General features: G+C 41.4%; 2 non-coding genes across 2 annotated transcripts; one reads left to right on the forward strand and one right to left on the reverse strand.

Moving 5' to 3' along the window:
* Positions 1–11,198: 11,198 nt before the first annotated feature.
* LOC136751917 (U5 spliceosomal RNA) lies at positions 11,199–11,313 on the forward strand. The gene has a single exon (XR_010817104.1). It is a non-coding gene; the product is annotated as a U5 spliceosomal RNA (small nuclear RNA).
* Positions 11,314–17,322: 6,009 nt separating this feature from the next.
* Positions 17,323–17,437, reverse strand: LOC136752070 (U5 spliceosomal RNA). Its single transcript, XR_010817241.1, has one exon. It is a non-coding gene; the product is annotated as a U5 spliceosomal RNA (small nuclear RNA).
* Between the last annotated feature and the right edge of the window lie 4,201 nt (positions 17,438–21,638).

The following is a 21,638-nucleotide window of genomic DNA, read 5'->3' on the forward strand; positions in this document are numbered from 1 at the left end:
GCACCTGGAAGTTGGGGTTTCGCGAATGTAGAGTCTTTTCCAAACAGATTTCCACTGGTTTGAAGGCTCCAAGGTTGTGCACAAAATCTTCTTTGTAAGCAGGGTTTCCACCGTACTTATTTGAAGACAAAGTCTTTGAGGAAAGCAGGTCCCTGTTTGTTCCAAGGGTCAAGTTTATTAAGACTCAAATAGCTATTTAAATGACTGACACTTTCGTATAAAGTCGACTTAGTCATTTGTCCAGCTGTAAAACTCCACTGATCAGGTGGGCACAGGCGGGCAGCGCAGTCTGTAAAGTTCTTTATTTAATAAAGTCCTTTAAAAGAATTCTTCATACGGCTCAATCTCCTTCTCCCAGTTTAACTCTTCTGTTGCCAGCAAAGACTTGGTTGGTTTCTGGTTCCAGTTCTGGCAACAGAGCTACAGGTTCAGCTGTGGCAGCGAGTTTCTGGTTCAGGTGAGAGAGAGAGAGAGAGAGAGAGAGCCTGTGCTCTGTTCCTTATAGTCTGTCAGATCAATAGATGATTGGTTCTTGAGTTCTTGAGATTGGATTTCAGTTTCAGCCCCCAGTGTCCTATTGGAGGGGGGCTTGATTTATGACTGATGTCAATCCATGCCATCATTTGGAAATGCTGGTTGGCCCGGGTTCGTAGCTCTATGTCGGGATTTCGGCTCTCGTCCACTTCAAAGAGTTTTTATCACCTACAGGCCCCTAACTCCAGACATTTCATAGCAGGATTCCAACCTATTTGGCCTCTTCTCTGTGCCATCCTCCCCAAAACTGTCACTTTGATGCAAACCAGTTCCAAGCTGATGAGCTAAGGAAATCTGATAACTTTGGGAGGGGAGAGGTCTTCTTAAGATCAGTGCATCAGCTCAGAGCCCAAATGCTCTTATCAAAATACACCCAACATAACGCTACAATGTTCATATTATTATATTCTAAGGGTTCTAGTCTATTGTGTATTGTATTTATTCTCAGGCCCTTCTCTTATGTTTTACAGTTGTTATTATTATTCTGTACAATACAGGGATTAAATTAAGTATTTTAACCACAAAGTATTGGCTACAGTTATGATGCCTACTTCAGTGTTCATATGCATACAGTTTCTGAGGTCTGGACCACTGCACATTAGTCCCTGGAGTTGTAGTCCAGACCACTGTAAAATTCATGCTGAAGTGATCTGGATCACCACGCAATGGCCCAAGGACCACTGCAAACTTGGATTTCAATGTTTTTGTGTAATCCATGTTGCAATAGCAACATCCATGTTCCTTTGTGGTGAGCTGGTTAATTCTGTTCTTTAACATTGAAGAGATTAAGATGAATAAACTTACTGTTGAAGATGATTATTTTATTATTTTAATTTCTTGGCAGACGCCCTTATCCAGGGCGACTTACAACATCAGTGCAAAAATACAGAGAAGTACAAGGCATCAATCATTACAAACTCAACTTAGCAAAAAAATATCGCAATTCAAAATACATTTTAAAAATTCCAATTACAATTTACACAAGTACAGTAAAAGACTTCCTACATCTTGGACGGTGAAAGCTAAGTGCTGTCAAGATGTAGGGTTACAGACTAGGGCTACAGGAAAGGGAGCAAGGAGGAAAACATTCAAGAACGAGAGGAGCATAATAAGCTGAAGTGCTATCTAGCAGCGATAGAGGACTAATATTACAAGTGCGGTCAGAAGAGATGCGTCTTGAGTAAGTGCCGGAATGAGGTCAAGGACTCTGCTGTTTTGACTTTGGTGGGCAGGTCATTCCACCACCGAAGTCAAAACAGCAGAGTCCTTGACCTCATTCCGGCACTTGTGTAACCCTTGTGTAAGATGTAACCCTTACCCAGTGGCTAACCCTAACTCTATGTTACAAATGTTCCCTAAAAGCTTATTTTGCAAAATACGAATTTTAAACTTTTAAAGATACACATAGGTAATACCAATGTGCTTTAACAATGCCAAAAATAATAATGCGTTTATCTTTAATAGTGAAGATATTGAATAGATGTATATCTTTCATATACATAAATACAAAAAAAACGGTTTCCAAACCGAATATAGAACTGAAACTTTCAGACAGTCCATGAAAAATGGAATGTAAACATTTACACTTCTTAACAATTCTATATATCAATTATATTCATAACCCTAACCCTAACACTAACCCTAACTTTAAGTTACAAATGATCCCTAAACACTTATTTTGCATGATCAATAAAAAACTGTCAGGATTTTTTAAACTTTTACTGACACACATAGTTAATAGCAATGTGTTATAACTTTTCCGAAAATAATAATCCGTATATCTTTAATTGTTTTGACATTATTAAGATATAATGCATCTATCACATAGGGAACATTTGTTACATGATAGGAAAAACATACAAATGATGTAACTTTGAATATATTTAATATTACAGCATACAATTTGTCAGGCTTCATAATAATGGAATTTATGACATACTCTGTAAAAATCAAGCAAATAACATTTGTTGTTCATGAGAAAAAATATATATAATGAAAGCTATCAGACTTTAGCACGTGGTGAATGAACACACATACGATTATACAGCATTTGTTGCAGCTTCGCAAAGCCTAATTTTAAACGTTGTTGGTAAATTAGATACAAAGTGAGGACCCTCTATTTGCATTTGTTCCCCTGTATTATTGCTAAAATAAAGTTTTACTGACATTTTGCTGACACTACCACTGCATAGGACACATCTGTAACATGAACGCTACTGAATGGCACATACATTGAAAACTACGGAGAATTGAGACTTATCCAATTTACACTTCATAAATCATCTTAAAATGTATCCAAACAAGGCAAAACCCACTTTAAATACGTTCATTCACATTTTTGGTAAACAAAAAGAGAGATTGTTACATATGTTCCCTATGATGCATCTACAGAGCGAGAGACAGAGAGAGAGAGAGAGAGAGAGAGAGAGAGAGAGAGACAGACAGACAGGCAGACAGACACTAACACAGCCACCCACTCTCCCACTCACACACACACACACACACACACACACACAGTATCTCTCTCTCTCTCTCTCTCTCTCTCTCTCTCTCTCTCTCTCTCTCTCTCTCTCTCTCTCAAAATTCAAATTCAAATTCAACCTGCTTTATTGGCATGACCAAAAAGAAGTATTGCCAAAGCAATGGTGACAAACAACAGTTTTGAACATATATATGTACAGTTGCATACATAAATACACAATATATATGTTAAAAACAGGTAACTGATTAATTTCAATTAATAAAATTCAATCATAGTTCAGAGAGACATAAAACTGATATTGATACTAATAATTGGGTGTAGCATAGGTGTCATTGCCTGTGTCCAGGGGTGTCCCCTGTGTGAGTGGACTGAGTATCCACTGTGTCCCTCAGGCTGTGGCAGGCAGCTGTATACTGGGCTGCCAGTAATATGCAGCTGGTCTCCTCTCCCAGAAGGACTGGCACTTTCTCCGAGTATGGCAGGTCTGGAAATCTCTTATAGAGATCTGCTATTTTGGGGAAAAATTTTGCTCGTAAATGTTTATATTTTTCACATTTTAGAATAAAGTGCAGCTCTGTCTCGACATCTCGGCGTTGGCAGTGGGGACACAGCCTGTCCTCTCTGGGCAGTCAGGTCTGCCTGTGTCGGCCCGTCTCGATGGCCAGGCTGTGCTCACTGAGCCTGTATTTGGTCAGGATCCTTTTGTGTTTTTCGTTCGTTATTAATTTAAGGTTTTCTGACAATGTGTAGTGTCTTTTTAGGGCCCAAAAGCACTGCAGTTTACTTTGTGCTTGTGTGTGTGTTTCCCAATGGGTGATGTAGTTTTCTTTGTGCTGTGTGATAATTTGGTTGACTCTGATTGTGTGCATGTGTGTGTTGCTGTCCTGAGGCTGGCCGGTGTCGGTGTGTGTCTGCGCAGTGAGCCTGCGGACCAGCTGGCTGAGGGGGCTCCTCTCTGGGTTCAGCTCTTGGCATTGCAGGGCCTTGTGGTGGTAGGAGTGTGTGTCGCTGTTTATTAGATGGAGCCAGAATTTAATTGCTCTTTTGTGTATGTTGATTAATAATGGGTATTGGCCTAATTCTGCCCTGCATGCGTTGTTCGGTGTTTTCCTTTGCACCTGTAGGATATTTTTGCAGAACTCTGCATGCAAGGTTTCTTTTGGGTGTTTGTCCCATTGAGCAAACTGCTGCCCTGTGAGGGGACCCCACACCTCACTGCCATAGAGAGCAATGGGCTGGATTATGGATTCAAATATTTTTAGCCAGATTTGTACAGGTATTTTTATGCAAATGTGTCTCTTTATGGCATAGAAGGCCCTGCGTGCTTTCTCTCTCAGTGTCTTCACTGCTGCGTTGAAGCTTCCTGTTGAGCTGAGTGTGAGGCCTAGGTATGTGTAGTGGGTGCAGTGTTCGATGGTGCTGTTTGCTAAAGTGACGTGGTACCTAGTTCCCTGAGGCCTGGCCTTTTTCTGGAATATCATGGTATTTGTCTTTTTCATGTTTACTGCCAGGGCCCAGGTCTGACAGTACTGCTCCAGCAGTGCCAGGTTCTGCTGCAGCCCCTGCTCTGTGGGCCACAGCAGCACCAGGTCATCTGTGTTGAGCAGGAACTTGACTTCTGTGTCATGTAGGGTGAGGCCGGGGGCTGCAGATTGCTGCAGCATTGTGGCCAATTCACCCCACGCCTCTGAGTGAAGAACTCTGTTCTTTTATTGCCAATTTTAACTCCGCACTCGTTTCCTGTATACATTGATTTGATGATGTCATATGTTTTACCCCCTACACCACTTTGGAGAAGTTTGTAAAATAAACCTTCGTGTCAGAATGAATCAAATGCTTTTTTTAAATCTATGAAATAAGCAAATATTTTACTTTTATTTTGGTTGACGTGTTTGTCAATGAGGGTGTGTAGGGTGAAAATATGATCGGTTGTGCGGTGTTTTGGGAGGAAGCCAATCTGACTCTTACTCAGGACACTGTGCTCGGTAAGGAAGGCCAGTATCCGGGCGTTAATGATTCTGCAGAACACCTTCCCCAGGTTGCTGCTCACACAGATGCCCCGGTAGTTATTAGGGTCCAATTTGTCTCCACTCTTATGAATCGCGGTGATCAGTCCTTTATGCCAGCTGTCAGGGAAGTGGCCCACACTGAGCACCAGGTTGAACAGCCGTAGCAGGGCCTGCTGTAGCTCAGGGCTGCTGTGTTTCAGCATCTCGTTGGAGATGCCATCAGGCCCGCAGGCTTTCCTGGGCAGCAGGGCGCGCAGCTTCTCCTGCAACTCCTGCTCAGTAATAGTTGAGTCCAGGGGATTCTGGGTGTCTTTAAATGCCAATTCCATTCTTTTTAGTTTCACACTGATGTCATGCTGAGCTGATTTCTCAGTGTGGTGAATGTTTTCATAAAGTTTTTCAAAGTGGTTTTTCCAAATATCTCAATTTTGAATGGTTTTAATTTATTACATTTTTTCCAGTTTTCACAGAATCTATTTGTGTTAATAGACTCTTCGATTATTGTCAGTTGCTTTCGAGTGTGTTGTTCTTTTTGATCTAAGTGTTCCTTCGTTCCTCAGTTCCTTCCTTATTGTATTGCACTCCTTATCAAACCAATTCTCCTCTTTGTATTTTGTTGTGATGTTCATTTTAATTTTCAATTTTGACTGTAAAGCTGCTTTTTCAAATATATGATTTAAGTTTTTTATAGCCAGATGTATTCCTTCTTTACTATGTTGATTTGGGGTGACCAGAAAGGTGTGTATTAGTGATTGGATGTCTTGATTTCCAATTGCTTTCTGGTTCTCTTGTGTGCTGTCTGGAGCCCATCTGTAGGAGTGTCCGAGGCTGTACAGCTTGCTGGGCTGTGTGTGAGCGCTGCTGCTGTGCTCTGTCCTCTTCAGGAACACAGTGATTTGGCTGTGGTCTGATAGAGGTGAATGCACTGAGAGAGAAGGGGTCTAGGTCTGTGATGGCATAGTCTACCGTGCTGCTGCCAAGAGCTGAGCTGTAGGTGTATTTTCCCAGAGAGTCTCCCCGGATCCTGCCATTCACGATATACAGGCCCAGTCCCTGACAGAGCTGCAGTAATTTTTGCCCGTTTTTATTCACTCCCCTGTCGTGGCTGTGTCTGAGGGAGCTGATGGGGGTGTTTAAGGGGGTGTGGCCGAATATGTGGCTGTCTCCCTGTGTGCTGGTGAAGTCAGGCAGGCTGCCTGTCCGGGCGTTCAGGTCCCCACAGATCAGCACACTTCCCTGGACCTGGAAGTGGCAGACCTCAGTCTGGAGGTTGGGGAAGATCTCCTCATTGTGATATGGGGATTCTGAGGGGGGAACATACACGGCACACAGGAACACATCGGTTTGTGTAGAAATTATTTCTTTGCTTATTTTAAGCCATATGTGTGACTCTGCTGTTTTGATGGGCTGTATGGAGTCACTGAGCTCTGCTTTGTACCAGATTATTATGCCCCCGGAGTCCCTGCCATGTCTGACGGAGGGCTTCTTCAGGGAGGGCACTATGACCTCTCTGTAGCCTGAGGGACAGTGACTGGACACGTCTGCCCGACACCATGTCTCTTGCAGGATGATGACATCCTTGTCTCTCACTCTATCTCTGAACTCCGGGTCTGTGCTCTTCAGCCCGAACACTGAGGAGCCCAGGCCCTGGATGTTCCACATGGTGATAGATAGGGATTGCATTTCTTTCTACTCTAATTAAGCAATTTATATACTCCATTGGAATGAGATATATCCGGAAATGTGTGAGGTGGAAAGTTAACAAATAAATAAATAGTAATACTGGTGAAACAAATAAATAAAAAAATAAAAAACTCCTGACACTCCTATATACATACGCATACACACATAAATCTACATATATACACATATATGTAAGCATCCATATATCTACATAATTTTTTGAAAATATGTCCATATATATCAGTATATAACTACATTTATACTGGGGTGATTTTCGGATGTGGTAATAGCTAGTCACCTCCTGCAGTGGTTTCTTTGTTATGCACAGTTACTAATCTTATCAGTCGGGTGCAGATGAGGTTGAGCAGGTGTCGGATCTCCTGCTGCTCCCCGGTGTCGGTGTCGGCCACTCTGCTGACCGCTGCTGCGTAGTTGCGCTGGCTGTGCTGCTGGGCTGCTCTGTGCATGTTCTGGATGGGCTCCACTCTGGGTCTGCTGTTCTGTGGTCGGGCGTATCCAGGCTGGGGTCTGCGGTGTCCGGGCTGGGGAAGGTGGTGTGCAGGTGGAGGGCGGGGGCTCCCAGGGGCCACTCTCCTGATTGGCTCGGGGTTGTTCTAGGTGGTGTGGGTGCTGGAGAACCTTCTGTGGCCATGTGGGGGGCTGGCTAGGTTTCGGCCCAGGGCGATGTCTTTGAGTGTCTTTGCGAAGACGCTCACTGCTTGTTTGTGGAGATGGACGTGGTCAAACAAGCTGTGGGCCCCAAGATTGGGGTGGTGTGCCAGGTGCACATTTGGCATCAGAGCACATCCCCGAGAGATCTCAGCGTTGATCATGTGGATGGTGTTGGGGTGGAAGTCCTTCCTGGGCAGCAGGGTGGAGATGATGATTTTGGCGTGGGTGAAGGTCTGGGTGGCCCTCTCTGCCACTCTTCTGATGGAGCTGGCCATCTTGTCCTGCTGGGTCCTCAGATCGTTTGTGCTTGTGTGTATAATAATATGGCTGGGGGAGCCGAGGCTTTCCTCGGACAGCTGCTGAATGGCCCTCTCTGTGGTCGGACACCAGACCTTGGAGATCTTGCCATCAGGGAAGAGCCGCCTCTCATTTATGAGTTTTCCATTTGAGTCTATCAGCAGGGCTACTTCAGTGTTCTTCTTCCTGGTCGTCTTTCTGCGTGAGGGGGTCTCATCTGTGTTTGGTTCGGCCTGTGTGTGGGGTGCGCAGGTTTTGTGAGTGGTTTCGGGCTCAGGGTGTGTGTGTGTGCTGGGTGCAGTGTGTGTGTCTGAGTCAGGGTGTGTGTGTGTGTTGGGTGCACTGTGTGTGTCGGGCTCAGGGTGTGTGTGTGTGCTGGGTGCACTCTGTGTGTTCGGGTCGGGTTGTGTGTGTGTGTTGGGTGCAGTGTGTGTGTCAGGCTCAGGGTGTGTGTTGGATGCAGTGTGTGAGTGGTGTGTTGTGTGAGAGTCAGTATGTCTGGATGTCATTGGGGTGGGGGGGCTCTGCACGTTGTGCACTGCTGGGTTTCTTGAGGGCTAGTTGTTGTGGGCAATGAATTTGTATAGCTTCTCCTTCAGGCTCTGCACTGTCTTGTCTCTGCGTTGCAGTTCCTCTCTCAGGGCCGTCAGCTTCCTCCTCATGGCCTCCCTGTCCTGCTGCAGCTCCCTCACCTCTTCCCTCAGCTCCCTCACTATGACCTTGTGCTCGTGTTGGACTCTGTTGAGCTGGTCTGTTAGCTGCTCTGTGGTGTTGGAGGTTGTGAGCATGGCCAGCACCAGCTCTTTTAGCTCCATCAGCTCCACCTCCAGCAGGGACATGTTCTCCCTCAGCTGGGACACTGTGTCGGGTGTCTGAGGGGTGTCCTGCACTGGGCTGCGTGTGGATTCCTCGCTGTTCTCTGGCGCGGCGCTCTCCCCTCCGTTGGCAGGGCAGTGTGGGGCTGGACTCTCCTCCTGTGTGGCTGCGTCTGTGCTCTTTTGGACACGTCTCTCCTTTTTCTCTCTGTCAGCCAGCGTTTTCAGTGAGTGGAACTGATTTTCAAAGGTGCCCAGGCTGCCCTCGCTGCCCTGTATTAAGACTGTTCCAGTGTGGTACAGATTGATTGTCAGCATGGAGGTGTCTGGGTCGTCCTCCTCACTGATTGACACCTGCCTTCCTTTACTGATGCCTCTCTTTTTAATGTGCCTGTACAGTTGACAGATGGCAACGTGCCAGGCGTCGGTGTGCTCGGTGTAGAAGACCAGGTTGCTGGTGACTTGCTGGTCTCCAGTCTGAGAGAAGTCGGCTCTGAGAGTCTCTGGGTTGTCCTTCAGTATGTGTTGTCTGAGACTCTTCCTGGCCTGAGCGTTCTTCAGGTGCTCTGGGTAATGGATCGCACAGCTCCTGCTCCTGCTCATTGTATCTTTTATGAATTGATACTTTCAAATTCAAACCTCTGTCACTTTTCAAATGTCAACAGCTTTTCAGTATAGACACAGTTCTGTGTTGATTATACTGTATGCTGTAACATTGAATATTTTCAAAGTTACATCATTTGTTTGTTTTTCCTATCATGTTACAAATGTTCCCTATGTGATAGATGCATTATGTCTTAATAATGTCAAAACAATTAAAGATATACGGATTATTATTTTCGGAAAAGTTATAACACATTGCTATTAACTTTGTGTGTCAGTAAAAGTTTAAAAAATCCTGACAGATTTTTATTGATCCTGCAAAATAAGTGTTTAGGGATCATTTGTAACTTAAAGTTAGGGTTAGTGTTAGGGTTAGGGTTATGAATATAATTGATATATAGAATTGTTAAGAAGTGTAAATGTTTACATTCCATTTTTCATGGATTGACTGAAAGTTTCAGTTCTATATTCAGTTCGGTAACTGTTTTTTCTATTTGTGTATATGAAAGATATACATCTATACAATATCTTCACTTTTAAAGATAAACGCATTATTATTTTCGTCATTGTTAAAGCTCATTGGTATTACTGTGACATTAGTTTATTATTGAAAAATATAAATATCTATGAAAAGGTATCGTAAAAGAAATTAGAAACACTTCATACATTATTTCACTTTATAGCAGGGAGAAATCGCTATGTGTTATGTTGTTCCCCGAAGAACATATTATTTCAGTTGCATGTTGTAAAGCTGGACAGGTTAGAGTGACGCACGTCTTTGTCTTCTGGATAGAGAGGAGTAGTGGCGCTGCACTGCTGTGCTCGGCATTATATTTGTAACTGCAACTCGGCCTCCAGCACCGGCACCATGTCGGTGGAAAAGCGCTAAGTGAGCTCACACTGAGCTCAGTGTAATGTCTGCTCTGGAGAGCTCACAGTGTGACCTAGTCGTGAGTTCACGTCTTTACTGGGAAGTCCTTGACAACTTAATTGACTCAATTCTTGGGATTAATTGGTCAAAATGACCATTGGTTGAAGGTACTCAGGGACTGATGTGTAGAGAGACTTATTAAACCTGCAGGATTGTGGTTTTCCCAGAACAGAATTAACCAGCTCACCACAAAGGAACATGGTAGGTGCTATTGCAACATGGATTACACAAAAACATTGAAATCCAAGTTTGCAGTGGTGATGCATGGTGTTCCAGATCACTTCAGCAACTCCAGGGACTACTGTGCAGTGGTCCAGACCTCAGAAACTGTATGCATATGAACACTGAAGTAGGCATCATAACTGTAGCCAATACTTTGTGGTTAAAATACTTAATTTAATCCCTGTATTGTACGGAATAATAATAACAACTGTAAAACATAAGAGAAGGGCCTGATAATAAATACAATACACAATAGACTAGAACCCTTAGAATATAATAATATGAACATTTTCATTATTAGTATCATTGTAGTTTGGATGATATATTAATGCAAGTTGATAACATATTTTACAGAAAATGGGTTTTAGGAATTGTGTCAAAAAACTAAAAGAATTGTCTTAGGGACTACTGCTCCTTTTTTCCAGACCAATGTATAGCCCACTTTTCTTTTAAATTATGTTTAAAACAAAATTGAGGAAGCAGTGGTTAGTTCTGAATCAAACATATTGACCCCCTCACTCAATCTGTAAGTCCTGCAGCAAACATTGGAATATGAATAGATATTTGCACAGACTGTTGTAAATGTCCCTAATAAATAACCAAATGCCATTTCTATTGTTCCAAATGTGCCCAACATCTTACCAGTATGTCCTTTTAGTATGTCACAATGGTTCCCTAAGCATGTTACGAATGTTCCCTAGTTTATGATACAGATGTGCCCTAGCACTTCTCTCTCTCTCTCACTCTCTCTCAATTCAGTGCTTTTATAGTGTCAAAGCAATTGGATATGCAAACATACATTTATACATACATACATACATACATATATATGGAAAATAAACAATATAATTATAAATCACAATAAGATGTAATAAAGTACAGAAAAACAAAATGTAATAAAATGTGATCTTCAATACACACAAATATGTTTGGCTGGTCAGAAGCGTCTTGGATTCGGGTTCCTCTTCATAACTTATAACGCTTTTGCCTTTTGCTAAAGCTTTCCATGGAGGGGAACGTGGATGAGTTTGTACCATTCTTGGGAGGCTCTGCCTTGTTGGGGCGGAGCTGTGATCCAGGTGAACAGCAGATCGGGCATAGGTGGGCATGTGGGCGGAGGAGGAGGAAGGCCGGTCAAGCAAATAAGCTTGCTACGGTACGCAGCAGCAGCCAGCCAGGCAGTCTGGCAGGCAGTGACTGAGTGGTTGACAGACGGCAAGCAACGGAATGCACGTGCTCTGTGATGTCATAGTAGTCAGCTCAGAGAGAGGTTCGTGATGACATCGCTTAGCTGGCTGGCTCTGTGTGTCTTGCTGGCTGTGTGTGTAGAACCGTCTTAGAAATAAGTGGAGAAGTCGCGGAGATAAAGCAAACAGAAGTTTAATCAAGCCGCTCGGAAGCCCCACGTCAGGAATAATTCCTTCAGTGAGACTTAATATTTACAGACATGAGTACAACTTTATAGGAAAAATGACATAACATCTTATGGCTGTTCATCCAATCAGAAGATACAGATCCGGCTCCATTTACGATCTGTCCTCCCATGAAGGGGTAATGGATCCAAAGCAGATGTCTGTTTTTGATGTGCACTAGGAAGATGCGATCCCCCGGTCATCATTTACCTATTGTCAATCGCTCTTTAACAAAAACAATTCCTCCCTATCTGGAGAAACAATTCAGTCATAAACAATTTCACTGCAGACATCTGTAGGCTATTTCGGCACTGTGTAGTCTTTCATTACTGACAGGAGTTTCTAACAAACCAACCTTGTTGACCCTTTACTTGTCCTGCTAAATCTAATCTGCTCAGTCTGTAAACAAAACTACTTCTAATGCTAGTATTAATATAAAACATTATATAATTATCACAAAACACTTTCTTCAACTTCCTTTACAGTCTTCATTCCCTCCTTTTTGGCAATAGAAATGAAGCGAAATGAAGCCAAAATAATCGTGTTTGTCAGTTACAATAATTTCTTCCTCCGGAGGGGCAGGTGGTATAATGCTGCGTGTTTAGCTCCCATTTATCCCAATTTGCCACCTACGAGGTGTGTATGTATGTACAGCGAGGTATTCAAATAATCAGGGGATAGGATTGTATTTTTATTTGCCTGGTCGGTCAAACAATTATGTCATAACTACACCTTATTGAATATTGAGCTCTTTTATGGAAATTGCAGTGGCCACCTACAATTTCCTGGAGCTTTACTGTGTATCTCAAATTATATTTCATCCTGCCCCAGGTCATAAAGGTCAATCCCCAGTTACATAATACATACATTGTTTTGCTTCTAAAGGAATACAAAAGTCAGCAAACATGTTATTTTTACAAATTCAGTTATTCACATATATTTCTGTTGCATTTTAATTTATAAACATTGTACATTCCATACCTCTCAAGAGAAGGGCAATGGACTTATTCTTACTTCATGACTCTTATTCTATTCATTTGAGTAATTTGACATCTCCACCAAAAGTACATTATAAATTAACTACCAATACAAGAATATATGCTACTGCAGATGTCATTTGAGCTGTTTTCACAATGTATTGCAGATTCCTATAATCTGGACAACCTTTAATTTCAGTATTTTAACTTATTTCTCCATTAAGTCAAGCATCACTTCAGCGTTGTGGACCTCAACATTGGTCTGTTCAAGATGCCGTGAGGCTGTCTTTAAAGCCGCGCCCTCGGCCTACTGTGTCTCAATGAGAACACCAGCGTCTTCTCCATATGCACCTCTGCCACCACGGGTCAGACATTGATTCCTTCAGGACACGATTCATAATGTGCATATCTGCCATGTGGAATAGATCGGTCATCTGAAGACACAATGTGTGGTTCGCACAACATCAGAGATCCTCCTTATAAAAGGCATCTCTATCACATGGACAGTAGTTGACATTCACACAATCTATGAGGTTTCCAGTAAAGGGACAATTCATAATAATAATCTTGATCCCAAATTTTCACAGATTATTTCAGTACAGCACTCAGTTGTCGTCAGCAGCATCATATCTCCTGTGTTACTGAATCAACTTTACTACCTAGTGTAAATACTCTTTCTTGTGTGGAGCTGTCAAACTTTCAAAACAATGCGCTTATCTCTTTGCTTTTATCTGACTTATATATCTAAGACTATTTTAATAATTATTACAGCAGCTCTTTCAACAACAAAGTTAATAGTTGTTAGGTAAATGATCATAGTTGACCTCACAGACACTTTCACTTCCCCAAACCCACCCCCCTTTTTTTTTTTTTTTTTTTTTTGGCGGGGGTGAATCCCTTCCTGATTAATAGGGTATTTCTGTTTGGGAAAGCACTATTTCCATACACTTTCATGACTTTAGATTTTAAACTATATCTCATTCAATTATTTATTTATTTTACATTAAGTTATACCTTAAGTAACTTCCTTATTTTCCCTCATATTCCATTCAATCGCCATCAAAACTCTTGTGCTGAAAGTGGCAGCACATTTCTTTCACACATACCAAACTCCCTTTTTACAGCTTCCCAAGCCTCATCGACTCTTAAACCCCTTGTCAACGTCCTCAAACCTTCATCAACATCGCTCAGACCCTCTGAAAACATCACTCTGTATCCTAACAGCTGTTCTTTCTCCTTTTCCAAATTTTTTACTAGACAATTCAAGTTATATTTATTGACATGTATTATTACTCTTTATACACATATTTCGCTCCATTATTTGAGTTAACAGATTAAGATATTTTCCTTATAAAATATATTTTTAGAAAATAAGCATTTTAATTGATTTCAATAATGATTCCCAGATACCTCAGGAAAACAAATGTGTTCAGTCAATGATTTCCCCAATGAAGAGCCTGCGTGGGCACTAAGACTGTCCACCTGCACGGCTCATATATGTCTTTATTGTGTCACTTCCTCCTATTGAAGTCCAATCTACACCGGTACATGTTCAGAAGAACTGTTCCCAAAGCCAGATTGAACCGATCAATAGTTCATTTCTTACCTACACCTTGTATTTAGGGATCTTATATCTGGGGATTTCAAAAACTCTTCATTGTGGAACTCACAGCTACCAAATGACCACACCTTTAATTTCCTGGAGTATCTGGTTATCTATGTATTTATATCTTCACCAAATTTCACTGTTTCCTCAGATTTCCATTTCAAAAATTAGCTCTAATTCAATTTTTAACATAATTTATTTTTATTTCTGGTTGGTAAAACTCATTCTAATAGTATTTTTAAGTTTTATTTTCTCCTTCAAAATTATGCAATACTAATTTTAGCTCACTTATTCAATGCTCATAATTTATATTTCTATAGTATCCTTAAAATTCTTACCCTTTGACTAATTCACTCTTAGAATCTAAAATCCAAGGTCTAATTTTAACTTTTACTTCAGGTATTTTATGCTATGCACCAATAACCAAATATTTTCTAAAATAAGACTATAATATGTCACTATACTGTTTACATTCTCCTGCTATGGGTTTTACATCAGGCTGTCACTCAGGGCTGCACCAGAGTGCTGCTCCTGTGGATTCCAGCCTTTAGTTTTCCTTTAATTTTACTTTACAGAATTTGTCCATAATATGATTTTTAACAAACAAATTATTGTTCTTCTGAGGCTTAGAGGACACCATTACTATTTGTTTACTTTATTAGTATTATTAATCTATGTATTTAGTGTATGTTTTGTATTACTTTAACATTATTCTTATAATAGATGCATTATTCATTTCTAATTTCTGATGCTTTATGCACTCTGTATACAGTTAAATGTCTAAATCCTCATTAATCTGTTGTTAAAACATCAATAACTGCGTAATTGTAAATATAATTCTGAAATTATTGGTTACTTCCCTTCTCAGTCTTATTCTGGACTATGCACAATATTAAAAATACAAAGCATACAAAACAGACATTTACCTTACATAACCTTCAGACTATCTATATACATAAACACATAAGGCACATACAGATTGACATCCAAAGATAAATCAGATATTAGATTAGTGGCGTGTTTTGTTGACCCTGCAGTGTCTCAAACAGCCCTTAGCATTTATTAATGTATTATATTGTTATTATTAAAAATCAGATGTAAAATAATCTTTGAAATACACTACTTTGGTGTTTTCTTGATCTATTATGAACAATTTCTTCTCTAAATTCTTATTATTCAGACAAAGAATTATAGAAACTTTGTCATTTTTTTATCTTGCCTTTACCATTTTAAGATTAACATTTTAAACTTTTTGGAATTCACATACAGACACTTATTTAACGCCATTATGCCAATCCTATCTTTGCCAACGATGGGGCTATATCGCTGGACTTTATGTACCTCTGGTTCCGTCTGGTTATTGACTGCCACTGACTCTGGCCCTGGTGTACAAGGGTTTCCTTGCTTAACCTGGGGCTCAGCAGGCCTCGTCGTACCTTTCGGTTCCATTGGCATCTCTCCCCGCAGATCTATCTTACCTGGAGTTCACCCTACTGTGAACCTCCACTGTACATTCAACCTTTCTGTTTGTTTTACCTCTACCTCTCCACAGGTTCTCTTTAAATTACAATCTGAGAGCCTCACACAATCCAGAGATCAAATCTAAATATACAGGGTGGTCATTTTTAAAGCTACTCACCCTTGCTTTGGTCCCAGGAGTGGAGGCAAGTTCAGATCCTCGTTCGTGATGCCAGGATGTAGAACCGTGTCAGAAATAAGTGGAGAAGTCGTGGAGATAAAGCAAACAGAACTTTAATCGAGCCACTCAGAAGCCCCACGTCAGGAATAATTGCTTCAGTGAGACTTAATGTTTACAAACATGAGTACAACTTTATAGGAAAATGACATAACATCTTATGGCCGTTCATCCAATAAGAAGATACAGGTCCGGGTCCGTTTACGATCTGTCCTCCCGTGAAGAGGTGATGGATCCAAAGCAGCAATGTCCGTCTTTGATGTGCACTAGGAAGATGTGATCCCACGGTCGTCATTTAACTAGTGTCAATCGCCCATTAACAGAAACAATTCCTGCCTATCTGGAGAAACGGTTAAGTCATAAACAAATTTACAGCAAACATCTGTAGGCTATTTCGGCACTGTGTAATCTTTCATTACTGACAGGAGTTTCTAACAAACCGACCTTGATGACCCTTTACTTGTCCTGCTGAATCTAATCTGCTCAGTCTGTAAACAAAACTACTTCTAATGCTAGTATTAATATAAAACATTATATAATTATCACAAAACACTTTCTTCAACTTCCTATACAGAGTCTTCAAAAGCTATCAGACTTCAGCAGCTGGTGTTTGAACACACATACAGTTATACAGCATTTTCTGCAGCTTCGCAAGGCCTAATTTTAAACACTGTTGGTAAATTAGATAATTAGTGAGGACCCTCTATTTCCATTTCTTCCTCCATAATTGCTAAAATAAAGTTTTACTGACATTTTATTGACCCTACCACTGCATAGGACACATCTGTAACATGAACGCTACTGAATGGCACATACATTGAAAACTACGGAGAATTGAGACAAATCCAATTTACACTTCATTAGATAATCTTAAAACGTTTCCAACCAAGGCAAAACCCACGTGAAATACGTTCATTCACATTTTTGGTAAACAAGAAGAGAGATTGTTACATATGTTCCCTATGATGCATCTACAGAGCGAGAGACAGAGAGAGAGAGACCGAGAGAGACAGAAAGACAGACAGACAGACAGACACTAACACAGCCACCCACCCACCCACTCACACACACACACACTCTATCTCTCTCTCTCTCTCACACACACACACAGCCAGCTAGACACACAGAGCCAGCCAGCTCAGCGATGACATCACGAACCTCTCTCTGAGCTGACTGCTATGACATCACAGAGCATGTGCATTCCGTTGCTTGCCATCTGTCAACCACTCAGTCACTGCCAGCCAGACTGCCTGGCTGGCTGGATGGGGGGGCTGTTTGCTGCTGCTGCATAGCTTAGCAAGCTTATCTGCTTGACCGGCCTTCCTCTTCCTCCGCCCACATGCCCACCTATGCCCGATCTGCTGTTCACCTGGATCACAGCTCCGCCCCAAAAAGGCAGAGCCTCCCAAGAATGGTACAAACTCATCCACGTTCTCCTCCATGGAAAGCTTAAACAAAAGGCAAAAGCATTATAAGTAATGAAGAGGAACCCGAGTCCAAGACGCTTCCGACCAGCCATACATATTTGTGTGTATTAAAGATCACATTTTATTACATTTTGTTTTTCTGTACTTTATTACATCTAATTGTGATTTATAATTTTATTGTTTATTTTCCATATGTATGTACGTATGTATGTTTGCATGTCCAATTACTTTGACAATACAAATGCACTGAATTGAGAGACAGAGAGAGAGAGAGAGAGAGAGACATGCTAGGGCACATCTGTAACATAAACTAGGGAATATTCGTCACATGCTAAGGGAACATTCATAACATACAGGGAACATTTGTAAAACGAATTAGGGAACCTTTGTGACATACTAAAAGGACATACTGGTAAGATGTTGGGCACATTTGAAACAACAAAAATGGCATTTGGTTATTTATTAGGGACATTTATACCAGTCTTAGCAAATATCTATGCATATTCCAATGTTTGTTGCAGGACTTACAGATTGAGTGAGGGGGTCAATATGTTTGATTCAGAACTAACCACTGCTTCCTCAATTTTGTTTTAAACATAATTTAAAAAAAAAGTGGGCTATACATTGGTCTGGAAAAAGGGAGCAGTGGTCCCTAAGACAATTCTTTTAGTTTTTTGACACAATTCCTAAAACCCATTTTCTGTAAAATATGTTATCAAATTGCATTAATATATCATCCAAACCACAATCATACTAATCATGAAGATGTTCATATTATTACATTCTAAGGGTTCTAGTCTATTGTGTATTGTATTTATTCTCAGGCCCTTCTCTTATGTTTTACAGTTGTTATTATTATTCCGTACAATACGGGGATTAAATTAAGTATTGGTTACAGTTATGATACCTACTTCAATGTTCATATGCATACAGTTTCTGAGGTCTGGACCACTGCACAGTAGTCCCTGGAGTTGTAGTCCAGACCACTGCAAAATTCGTGCTGAAGTGATCTGGATCACCACGCAATGGCCCAAGGACCACTGCAAACTTGGATTTCAATGTTTTTGTGTAATCCATGTTGCAATAGCAACTACCATGTTCCTTTGTGGTGAGCTGGTTAATTCTGATCTGGGAAAACCACAATCCTGCAGGTTTAATAAGTCTCTCTACACATCAGTCCCTGAGTACCTTCAACCAATGGTCATTTTGACCAATTAAGCCCAAGAATTGAGTCAATTAAGTTGTCATGGACTACCCAGTAAAGACGTGAACTCACGACTAGGTTCAGACTGTGAGCTCTCCAGAGCAGACATTACACTGAGCTCAGTGTGAGCTCACTTAGCGCTTTTCCACCGACATGGTGCCGGTGCTGGAGGCCGAGTTGCAGTTACAAATACAATGCCGAGCACAGCAGTGCAGCGCCACTACTCCTCTCTATCCACCACACAAAGACGTGCGTCACTCTAACCTGTCCGGCTTTACAACATGCAACTCAAATAATATGTTCTTAGGGGAACAACATAACACATAGCGATTTCTCCCTGCTATAAAGTAAAATAATGTATACAGTGTTTCTAATTTCTTTTACGATACCTTTTCATAGATATTTATATTTTTCAATAATAAACTAATGTCACAGTCTTCCCCCACTTTATTTGAAACGTCCTCGTTTCTTAATTACATAAATCATACAGTATTTCTAATGTTACATTTATATATATATATATATATATACTTAGATTTTCCAAATGATAAACTGATGTTGCAGTAATTAAATCACAATAGATGTATGTCAGTACAATAGGAACTTTTTTTTTTTTTTAAGAATGACAAATTAGGAGCCATTACTGTATTGATCTGTAATGTAACATGAAAACAGGTATAAACCAAGAAAGAACTAAATCTTTAAACTTGTCAGGTTTCAAAACTTTACGACCACTAGGTACATCCAGCAGGTAATGCCACAGGAGTCTGGGGTCGCTGAGGTAAGACACAGTCTCTGGGTGCACTGTGACTTGGGATTCCCGAAGGCTGGAAGAATGGGTGACACCTGGGCATGGCTCAAGTGCTAGAGCAGGCTGTGGAACAACACCTGGAACAGGTAGCATATCCCTCTGGACAGGAGCTGTGGAATAAAGAAGAGAGAGAGACGGCATCGAGTGATGACTGGAGCTCGCTGGAACTGGAAGTGGGTAAGGGACGTCTCCAGAGAAAGCCGTCAGTGTTGATGGCGGACTGACAGGTGCATCATCAGGATCTCTAAACAGCTGTGGAGGCGCTTCTGGATGAGTTCGTTCAGTCCCTAAATGTCCACTGAAGACATTTCCATGCAGGTAAGTGAGGGCTGTCTGAATGAGGGTTTCAGGAAGAACCAATTGGTAAGTATAGGCTTTCTGCAGAAAGGTTTAAATTTTTTGACAGAGGATCCCATTTTCCAAAGACAGGTGAGGAAACTCATACCAGAGCTTTTTCAGAGCTGACGGGGAGTTTTTGATTCGTCGTGCAGTAGGTCTTCGGTTATCCATTTCTTTCCATTCCATCGCAGTTCTCAGAATGACATCCGCTTGTTGTTTCTGCTTCAGTTCATCAATGTCTATTGCTAAATCTTCACAGGTTTGTCTTACAGGAACAGCTTGTTCAGGCTGTAGTTCAGAAGATAAACTGTTTTGCTTCTTTTTGGGCAAAGTTTTTAACGAATCGTCTGTAATAGCAACAGAGACCCACAAAAGCTCTCACCTCAGTAGGTGTTCTTGGTGTTGGCCAATCTTTCAATTTGTCAAGCTTCCTGGAATCTGGTCTGAGACCACCCTTGGTGATTACATGTCCCAGGAAAGAGACTTCATCCCGTGCAAGCTGACATTTACTGGCCTTCAGCTTTAGTCCTGCCTTTCAAAAGCGAAGAAAGACATCTTCCAAACTCTGCAGATGTTCAGGAAAGGTTTTGCTAAAAACCAAAACATCATCCAAACAGATGAGGCAGATCTTCCAGTGTAGACCACGAAGCACAAGCTCCATTAAACGTTGGAAGGTAGGTGGTGCATTGGTCAGTCCCATTGGCATGACCTTAAAATGGTATAAGCCGCTGCCGGTGGTAAATGCGGTCTTCTCCCGGTCTTCTGATGCCAGCTGAAATTGCCAATAACCACTTGGCAGGTCCATGGTACTAAACCAGCATGCCCCTGCCAGGCTGTCCAAAGCTTCAGAAATCCGTGGTAAGGGATGCGAGTCCCGTATGGTGACAGGGATTAATTTCTTGATGCAATGCAAAATCTGTAGCTGCCGTCCTTTTTCTTGACTAAAACAACAGGTGAAGCCCAAGGGCTGCAGCTCTCCTCAATGAGGTCATGGGCCAGCAACTGCTGAACTTGTTTTTCTATTTCCTGCTTCAAAGCTGGAGAAGTCCTGTAAGCATGTTGGCGGATCGGTAGGGCATCTCCAGTTCGAATGTGGTGCCTTACAGCATCTGTGCAGCCATAGTCATGTTCATGTGAACTAAACGCTTCACAATACTTCAAAAGTAAGTTCTCCAGCTGGTCCATTTGTGGATCACTCAATTTAGACTGACTGAAGTCCACTGTGGGTAACTTTGTGCCTTCTGTCTGCCTGATATTGTGCACAGTAGCCTCAATAACATGGAACTCTTCACCTCCCTGATTTATCAGAGAGTAAAAATTTCCCAGTGGTGTGTTACTTGGCACATGGCAGTCGTCATTGGTAGGATTCATGACACCAATGGTTGTTAATCCTATCTTCACTGGAGACATTGTTCTGGCCACAAACAGACCTAGGTAGTTGCATGCTTCAGGTTCCAGTATTCCTAAGTAATTTGGAGTTGAGATTTGATTTTCTGTAAATGGCTGCAACTTTGCCATGATATTTATCTCAGTCATTGCAGGAATGTAGATTGGCACAAATGTCACAGCATTGCAACAAAGAGGTGTGATTTGCTTAGAAAACAACAGTGGGACTTTCCAGTTCCACAACTGTAATTGTCCTTGTACATCAATCACTGCATGGTGTTTCTGCAGAAAATCCCATCCGAGTATGACAGCTTGATTGGAATTTCTTATCACTTGAACATCATGATGACAAACCTCCTCTCCAAGTCTAGTACTAATGGTTAGTGTTCCAAGAGTATCAAGGCACTCACCAGTCACTGACCTTGCCAACACGTATGACTTTCTGATGGACTTTGTCTTCAGTGCTGGAATTGACACTCTTAAATTTTCACTGATCAAAGAAATTTGTGAACCAGTATCAATGAAGGCTTGA

This window comes from Amia ocellicauda, chromosome 6 (genome assembly GCF_036373705.1).
Source record: "Amia ocellicauda isolate fAmiCal2 chromosome 6, fAmiCal2.hap1, whole genome shotgun sequence".
NCBI lineage: Eukaryota > Metazoa > Chordata > Actinopteri > Amiiformes > Amiidae > Amia > Amia ocellicauda.